This window comes from Vicia villosa, unplaced genomic scaffold (assembly GCF_029867415.1).
Source record: "Vicia villosa cultivar HV-30 ecotype Madison, WI unplaced genomic scaffold, Vvil1.0 ctg.000540F_1_1, whole genome shotgun sequence".
Classification (NCBI taxonomy): domain Eukaryota; kingdom Viridiplantae; phylum Streptophyta; class Magnoliopsida; order Fabales; family Fabaceae; genus Vicia; species Vicia villosa.
In genome coordinates, this window is record NW_026705248.1 from 96,174 (window position 1) to 104,815 (window position 8,642).

The 8,642-nt window shown below is 34.1% G+C and overlaps 1 long non-coding RNA gene and 1 pseudogene across 1 annotated transcript; one reads left to right on the forward strand and one right to left on the reverse strand.

Moving 5' to 3' along the window:
• Positions 1–1,260: 1,260 nt before the first annotated feature.
• Positions 1,261–4,102, reverse strand: LOC131629262 (small ribosomal subunit protein RACK1-like; annotated as a pseudogene).
• A 1,765-nt stretch (positions 4,103–5,867) lies between these two features.
• On the forward strand, positions 5,868–8,111 carry LOC131629261 (uncharacterized). The gene is made up of 2 exons (XR_009291996.1): positions 5,868–5,935; positions 7,112–8,111. It is a non-coding gene; the product is annotated as an uncharacterized LOC131629261 (long non-coding RNA).
• Positions 8,112–8,642: the final 531 nt, after the last annotated feature.

Consider the following 8,642-nt stretch of genomic DNA (forward strand, 5'->3'; position numbering starts at 1 on the left):
GCAATCTAAAAAACATTAATTATATATGAAATTAATTAGTATGTGATGATGATGATACTCACCTTAGTCTAGCAAGATGATGATGATCAAAGTCTAGCAAGCTTGCAATTGTTCAAATGCACAACCAATAGTCCCTAAAAAATAAAGATTAGTAATAGTGTTAGATTATAATATTCCAACACTCTACTTATCATTCACACCCATTCATATTTCTATATGCCTTTTTCTTACCCAAACCATGCTTAAAAAATAATATCAACCAATACCAAAAGAGTCTTTTCCTATCAAGCTACAAATGTGATAGTAAACTAAATTAATCAAATGCAGAATATATAACATTACCATAACACAAAGTTCCTTCATTGGACCCTGTTTTAAAAATCTTTAGTCAGAAGCAGAGAGAAATCATACTTCATCAAAAGTTTCTACCATTTATACTCCACATACTTCATTAGTCTAAAGTGAACTTCATCAAAAGTTTCAACCAATTATGCTTCACATACTCTTTTGATTTAAAGTTCATGTGCAAGATAATGGAATTTAAGTATTACATATGAATAGTAATAATTTATTACGAATTCCTTCACCGCTGAAAGCGATACTCCTCTGCCACTGCTGCAGTTTTCAAAGAGCTAATTAGTCATAACAGAGTACAATCAATAGTAATAATTTATTACGAATTCCTTCACCGCTGAAATACTAAATAAATACCAAAACATCAGATTCTATGAAAAAGTATTAAGTAGATTATACATATTATACATTGTTATAAACGAATTTCCAATCACCACATTAGACAAATTCATCCAACTTCTAATAATCCTACACCATAAATAAATGAATCTTTAGCATAATTAAATAGATGAGTTCGATTCATGAATCCGTATTTTTAAATACACTCGATCAATATCAATTGACACCATAAATCCTTGTTTTAAAATTTGTCTACACATGCGCGGCAGTTCATGCTAGTGACTATACACTTTTATTTAATTTCAGCTTACAGCAAAGCTTCTGGCTTCCTCTCAACTTCAAATGACAGACAATCAATATTCACAAATTTTAAAAAAGGGAATTGACATTTGCTGCTAAGCATCTGACCAAAGTATGAATTTAGACATTACAGTGATAAAATAAAGATCAATCATGAAGGTACTAGACTTACAAGAATGTCTTGACCAAAGTATGAATTTAGACATTACAATAATAGAGGTGTATATTCAGAGTCTTCCGACCACAACTTTTCTTTTTCCTGTTCACATTCAAATAGGTAAGAAAAATAAATAAAGGATTAAGAAAATTAACATATCACACGCCATGCACAAAGAACACCGAGTTCCTTTTTCTAACAAGAAAGATGAAAAAGATAGCTTAGCGAGTCATTAATCAATATCACAAAACAATACACAAACAAGACAAAAACCACAATGATTGAGTAGCAAAATCATTAGACAACAATAGTGTTGACATATCCAGAGTGTTCAGTAAGAGTGTTTCTCAGCTTACAGTTCGTCAGATTCCAAACCTTCACAGTTTTATCCCATGAAGCAGAAACAATCCCCGGCTGCAAAGTGCTAGGGCTGAATTGAACGCAGCTGACCCAATCGGAATGAGCATCACCGTCCTGGATAGTATACTTGCACTCGCCGAGAGTGTTCCAGAGCTTATGGTGCGGTCACGAGATGCAGACACGATCTGACGGTTGCCAATCAAGAAAGCCATAGAGAGAACATCTTTGGTGTGGCCAACAAATCGGCGAGTGGAGGTTCCGGCGTTGAGATCCCAAAGACGGAGCTCACCATCCCATGAACCAGAAAGAGCAAACTAATCGTCGGATGAGAGGACAACATCCTGAACGAAATGAGAATGACCGGGGAGACGGCGGCTGGGGACACTGTAGGTCTTGTCCTTCTTGGTATGGCGCCAGAGGATGATGGATTTGTCGCGGGACCCTCAGCCATGGTTGCAGTGGTGAAGAAATGTGAAGCTGTTATAGTGAAGCAGAGAGTGCTTTCACAGCGGCGTGAGGTGTGAGAGAGATTTGTGGTTAGGGATTTGAAGCAACACACAGCGGCGTGAGGTGTGAGAGAAATTTGTGGTTAGGGTGAGAGAAGTTGAAATGAGAAGAGACGTGAGGTGTGAGAGAGATTTTAGGGTTTGGAAAATCTGAAGAAAGGAACTGATTCGGTGGTAAAGATGTATTTACCTTATCAATTTTTTTTTATATTTTTTTAATTAAAAAAATTTAGAAAAAAAAATAATTATGAGAGGGAAACTAAAAAAAGAAGAGGGAAATTTTGGAGGGATATATTTTTTTGGATTTGGGCCACAGTTTGAAGTGAAAATTATAAGGCCGCGGTTTTCCTTTGCGGCTAAAAATATCTGCAGTTGTTTAACCGTGGCAATTGAAGTAAAGGCCACAGTTTCATACTCCGGATTCAATATTTTATAACATAATTTTACGCTTTGAAAACCCTGGCCAAATCATATATGTGGCCACAGTTTCTAAGCCGTGGAAAATTTTAGCGTGGCCTTAGGCCAAAATTGTAGTAGTGTGAAGAAAAAAAAAACATGTTTTGAGGTTGCAGAAATTAGAAATCAGCATGGTGATTGCGGCACAACGTTGTGTTTGGGTTCGACGGGCGGTTCAGTCTGTCGAACTTTTGGTCTGATTTTATCGATTTGTGTGTGTTGGGTTCTTTATTTTAATTTTGTGGATTCATTCGTTAATGAGTTATGGTTTAGGATTGTTATGTATATGTTGGATTTCAACAATTATAAATATGCATCTCTATTATTATTGTCTTAATAACCTTCAAAACTTTAAAGGTGAAAATAGAGAGAAAGGTTTCAAAATCTTAATTGTAATCATAGAGATGCAAAGGTAAATTCCTTATAATGTGATATTGAAATTTAGGAAATCCATGGAGATATCTAATAGGGAATTAGAAACACTTGGATAAAAATAGGGGTTGTTCTTTTGAACTTGGTTGACGATTTTGTTAGAACTTATTTATAATCTTTTTGAACAACTCTTGGAAGTATAGTGAATCAGAGAGCTTTTATCTCCCCCATAGTAGATCGTTGATCGAATTTGGTAAACATGATATTGTCTTTCTTATCTTTTATCTTCATCTAAGTTAAGTTGTTGTCTAATTCCAAAGAGAGTTAAGTTTTGCTGAAGGCTATGGATGGCAGGCAGACCCAAACCGTGGGGTCCACCCGCACCCGAATCCGAGTCAACGTGTGAAAACCCGAGTTGACTGGATTTGGATTCGAGTTCAGGTGCGGGTTTGGGTTGTGAGAAACCCGCGCCCGAAACCCAAAATCACACCCGCTTATATATATATATATATATATATATATATATTGTGGAAAGTTATAGGAAAAATAATTTTATGTATTTTACTGCGGGTTTGGTTGAAAAAACCCGAACCCAACGGGTGAGGGCGTGGGTGTTATTTTGCCACCCGAATAGCCTTTGGGTTCGGATTCTGGTGGTGATTTCGGGTGCAGATTTGGATAGTGTGAAACGCGCACCCGACCCTACCGGTTGTCATCTCTACTGAAGACCTTTTTTATTTCTTAGTGTTATATTCAATTTCACAACAAATTGTGTGAACCTTAGGGGGAAATGGTTTGTTAGTTGCAAGTGAGAACCATGAGCTCTAAATTGCAAATTGAGAAGTTTTTTAGAGACAACAATTTTGAATTGTGGAAACTTAAGATGCAAATAATCTTAACTAGCGAGAAATGTATTGAAGGGTGAGTCATTGATGCTTACACGCCTAATACAAGATGAAGATCCAAATAATGGATAACGCCAGAAATTCCATTATCTTGTGCCTCGACGATAAAGGTCTAAGCTAGGTCACAATGGAGAAGTCTGTGGCTTCAATGTGGGGAAAAAACTTGAATCATTATATATGACCAAGTCTTTGGCCCGTAGGTTATGTTTGAAACAACAACTCTACTCATTTCAAATTGGGGAGAACAAATTCATAGTGAAGAAGCTTACAAAATTTCAGAAGATCATTAATGATATGAAGATTGAATATGAAAACAAGGCTCTACTCTTGTTGAAATAATTACCCATATCCATTTAGCACTTATAGGATACCCTTATTTATGGTAAGGAATGTACTATTACATTGGATGAAGTCCAGACAATTGTGAGTTCTAAAGAATTTTCAAAAGTGAAATGTTTTAAGATTGATGACGGCGGCGAAGGCTTGAGTGTCTCAAGAGGAAGAACATATAATAGATAAATGTCTAAATAAAAGAGGTTGTATAAGTCAAGGTTTAATTGTTTTATTTGTCATAAAAATTAATCACTTCGGATGAGGATGATTATAAGAGTTTTATTGTACTAGTGGTGTCGAGTTTGAAGATTAAAGTGAGATGGGTCATGGACTCAGGTTGCACTTATCACACGTGTCCAAGAAAAGAATTCTTTGAGCTAGACTTTGAAGTTGTGGGAAAGAGGAGTAGTTCACCTTGGTGACAATATGGCATGCAAATTTCATGGTATTAGTACGATTAGACTTAAAAAGTTTGATGATTGTGAGTTTTATCTACACTATATGAGATATGTTCTAGGGCTCTGGCGAAACTGATTATACATAAGCATGTTTGATGATCTAGGATATTGCACTAAATTAGAACATGGGGGTTGAAGATGTCACACAGTGAAGTGATAATAGATAAGGGTCTAAAATATGTGACTTATATATTTTATAAGGCTACAATGTTATTGTTCATTTCGTCATTAGATAGTGAAAACTTTCAAGAAAATAACAAGTCATCGGATTTGAGGTTAAGGCATGGTAAATTTCTAGAGGTTGTTTTAGAGCAAATGATTTTTGCATAAAGCAATGGATAAAAATGAATTTGACCATTTAGTCATCATGAAGTTTTTGGGGTAAGGGTGGTGCCAAAACCACTTACCTAATTTGCAGGTATTAATTTACATGAATAGACTACCAAACATTTATGGAGGTTTGGACTCTAGCTTGATATCCTATGGCCATAAAAATCTCTTTCTCCATTAGTTGAAGTGGTAGCAAGCATACTCATCTAATATGATTCGCCTTTATTATCAAAACCATCCAAAGGTCAAAGTATTCTCTTAAACCAAAAAGAATCATTCTGTTTCTTGGAAGCCTATGTTCACCTTCTCCATACAACATTTTATTTGCCTGGTTCTATCTATTTCCGTGCTTCTTCAAGGTTTCAACTAAGAGCTCTAACAATCAAAATATTATCAAGAACCACACCTCAATGTTCTTAGTAACTATATCCTAATGCATAATTGCCTCCTAAACCTAGACTCATAACTTACAACAAACATCACTAAAATCCACATAACTTACAAATGACAGTTCATCAAACTATATTTTTAGCAATAAATTTTATTTTATTTTTAAAATATTTTTTATTTTAATGCATTTCCTTTTTGTAGGGTTTTATTAAAGATTATGAAGATTCATGAAAAGACCAAACAAAGTCAAAATCATCCTAACTTAAAAATTTAATAGTATTTTACTATGGAATTTACATTGACAAAGCACGAAGAGGTGTGACACACGTATAACGTGGGAGAATCAGAGAAAATCACAAGAAATAGACAATAGTGATGCACTGTTCCGGCATATCTGTGATATCCACACAAAATAGAAAAAATAGGTGCACAAACACTAGACACACGATATCACTTTCCTCTAGAATTTTGAATCAATTAAAAAACTAATTATAGTGTGGCTAGCTTAGAGCATGCCACGGTTCTGCGATGTCATAATTATATATATATATATATATATATATATATATATATATATATATATATATATGGATCCTATTTTTTGAGAGTCTATGGCATATTTTTTGTACCAAGGAGAGTAGAAAAAATGCTATTAAGGGATCATTGCTAATCATTGTAAGTCTTTATTCTTAGATTCATACTATTAAACCCATGAGTCCCTTAAAGATGATTGACTAGTTCTCTTAGATTAAGTTCTCTCTAGATAATTCTACCATAAATATGTAATCTATGTAATTGTTGTTATTATCTCTAAAATGAATTTATCTTTTATGATTATATAGTTTTATGAGTTTAATGTTTTCTCCTCTCTACATAATTAGGAAATTGATTCAGATTACAATTGAGACTTAGCATTAAATTATTCATCCGATTGGTAAGATTATGAGATTGTAATGATAATTTGCGTTGCGATAGAAATAGTATCAACCTTTTGTTTATTTTTATCTGCTATAAAATATTTTTCAATTGCAATTGAAGACCCCCATATGCTAGAAGCAAATATGCAAACTCTTCTATTCATAACTTATCTCTTCTATTTTTACTTAACTCTTACTTCCCCTAACTCCCTTCAACATATAAGTCTAAGGTACCATATGTTTCTTCATCTAAACTTAGTCAACTAAAATCATTAGCTTAAAGATCCCCCATATTAGAGACACTAATTAAGCCTTAACTAATTCATCCAACCATTAAAAATATGAACATTCTCCATGTGCCTACAACCTTTTTATAGATAGTTAATGCTTTGATAAGGACCAAAATTATGTATATTCAATACTTAACTCATGGAAATTATAAAATTGTTTTGGGAGAAAACCAATAAATTTATCCCAAATTCATTTAAAGAAAACCAATAAACTTACTTTTTTAAGCTCTTAAAGAGTGTCTTGGAGTCCTCGCTAACATTTCCCTTCATTATATATCTTAGGAGGTTAAGTTTTAAGTGGTATAATATTTACTTTTATCTAATTTTATCTACTTTTTAGATTTAATAAATAAAAAATCGCTTTAAAGTTAAAAACTTAAAGCGTTATGAATGAAGAAATAGTGCAAATGAGCAAATAAGTGACCCAGTAAAGAAAAACATAAGCAACTACAAGGAAACATGACAATGAAATTGGCTAAGTGAAAAATTAATCTTCCTAGCAAACCAATTTAGAGATTTATGAATTTTTGGCAAGTGTGTATTCTCTAGGAATCCTAATAATACACGTAGAGAATAAAAGAAGATTAGTTATATCAAAATGAGTAGGCATAAAATTTACCATGGATAAATGTCCATTCTTGAAGGAAGGGGAAATCTGTCTTGTTGGACTAGAGACTCTTAACACAAGAGAGGGGAATTTTCAATCCACCAATTCACAAAGCTCGAGAGGTTAAAGTTATTACTCACGTGGTAGAGGGAAACCTGCTAGAGGAAGAGGTAGAGGCAGCTCCAACTTCAAAACTGGAACCAGACCATCTTATTAACTTTGCAATAAGTATGGACATACAGTGGTGGATTGCTGGCACATGTTTGATTAAAATTTTGAGTATACACTACCAAAAGCTCAAGCTAAAAGCTCTACACCCACCAACAACAATTAAGCTCAAGAAAGACAACAAGAATCAAAACACGTCTACTTCTGCCAATGCCTATCTAACTCATCATGATCAACTACAACTACCTCAGGGATTAAAATCTCAGGCATCGTTTGCAAACTCAGGTGCCTCTCACCATATCACTTTTAACTCTTCTAATTTGCAATATATTAAATCATGTGTTGGCCGAAATAAAGTAGTTGTTGGAAATGGACATAGCTTGAAAGTTCAAGTAATAGGAAATACAAAATTTCATTCCTTTCTTGTGTCTAACATCTACCTGCATTTAGCTGATCTTTTACATGTGCCCAAGATAACTAGAAATCTCATTTTAGTTTCAAAATTTTCCAAAGATAACAATGTCTATTTTTAGTTTTATCCTAATAAATGCTTTTTGAAATCTCGGGCATCTAGCCAAGTTCTGCTTGAAGGGGTCTTTGATGAAAGTGGGCTATATCGCTTCAACACTCTAAAAGTAGATTCCTCAAGGTGTAACTTGCAACACAAGACATATGATGTAGAACCAATAGCTAATAATGTAGTAGTTTCCAAAAATTCCCTTACTACTAATAAACATAATAGTGCTAGCTTAGATAAAATTTCCCTATGGCATGCTAGATTGGGGCATGCTCATCCCAAATCCATTCATAAAGTTGTAAGTTGGTGTAACTTGCATTTTAAGAATAAAGAAACACTTGATTTCTATTAATCTTGTTGTCTTGGCTAAGATATAAAATTGTTTTCACCATCGTCCATAACTAAGCCCACTACTTTATTTGAACTTGTGCACACTGTTTTATGGGGACCATTGCCTTCTCCTTAAAGCAGTGGATTCTCCTGTTATATTTGTAACACCCCAAATCTACCCCGCAAGTATAAGCGAAAATCAGAGTGCATTTAAACTTAAAATGATGGGATGCCACATTTCAACTTAAAACCATAAACAACTTGTATTTCATTTAACAAAGATACATAGCATTCAGAAACAAAACTTTATCCAACAACTTCCAATTTCAACTTATAGACATCTTTCAATTCAACTTAAAACAAATGTCATCATGGAATACAACAATTAAATAATAACGAATAATCCCCCTCGAGTGCTACGTATCAGAGCAATGGACATCAAATCGACTTTCCATAAAGCAACATAAAGACTTCACATCAATAACCTCGAACATCCACGAGTAATCTTGAGTACCTGCCCATTTCCCATAGTAGGGGAAATATCGACAAAGGG